The following is an 869-nucleotide window of genomic DNA, read 5'->3' as shown; positions in this document are numbered from 1 at the left end:
AACTTCCCGCCCACGAGATTTGGGTTAACGACTCGCAGCGCAGCGATACTGAAATAATTTCAGCCCTGGGCGGGATTCGCGATCACTACCACTACGCCATCGAGTCGTGTGTGTGTGTGTGTGTGTGTGTGTGTGTGTGTGTAAGATTACAGCATTACTAAGATTGGGCCATATAAAAGCTCTCATCCGAAGGTTTATAGATGTCGATCACGAGTCCAACACTTCATCCAATCTTATGTTGATTCACACCGGTATGCGCGCGCGCGTGTGCACACAGGTGTGAATGAATGAATTCTTTTGTCTCTGTCCTCCCGCACCAGTAGGAACGGGGTTAATGAACGCTTCTAAACGGCTTCCGTCTAAACACGTCCTCTGAAGTAAATAAAGTCGTCTGTCACTAATCTGAGTGAAATTGACATAATACCTTCGTGCTGTGAAAGGTGTACGAAGTAGCCAGCGGAAGGATTTTCCTCAGCTGAATAAAACAGCCTGCCGGGAACCAGAAGAATAAAGATATTATGTGTTTCATGTTGTCCTGAATACCTTCTTCGCATCGGTGTACCTATCGGATAAATTCTTACAGAAATATTTTTCCCTTTTAACGGCAGACAGAGTAACAGTTGAATAACCCTAATCGTTCTCAGTGGGTTAACCGATGCAGCAACAAACATAATCATGAACATGCACGTACGAACACACTAACTCGGAGGTATCTTACCGTTACGAACGTGTGCTCCCAAGTGGGTTGGAAACCCGTTGGGGCCGTTGTCGCTCTCAGTCAGGTTGAAGCAGTGCCGGGAAAAGGATGTAAACAAACTGGGGAAGAGTTGTTGATTGGCAAATTGTGTGAATAATGGACACTGGAAAAG

General features: G+C 45.7%; 1 protein-coding gene across 3 annotated transcripts in view; it reads left to right on the top strand.

Annotated features, from left to right (window-relative positions):
- Positions 1-761: 761 nt before the first annotated feature.
- The window catches only part of LOC143027196 (pancreatic triacylglycerol lipase-like), a 95,471-nt gene continuing 95,363 nt past the window's right edge, over positions 762-869 (top strand). For all 3 annotated transcript variants that reach the window (XM_076188378.1, XM_076188386.1, XM_076188370.1), the window contains exon 1: positions 762-869. This exon is cut by the window's right edge and continues 157 nt beyond it. The gene's annotated coding sequence lies outside the window, so the exon portion shown is untranslated.

This window comes from Oratosquilla oratoria, chromosome 1 (assembly GCF_046742065.1).
Source record: "Oratosquilla oratoria isolate Oo_2021 chromosome 1, ASM4674206v1, whole genome shotgun sequence".
Lineage (NCBI taxonomy): Eukaryota > Metazoa > Arthropoda > Malacostraca > Stomatopoda > Squillidae > Oratosquilla > Oratosquilla oratoria.
This window is presented reverse-complemented; position numbering and strand designations above follow the sequence as displayed.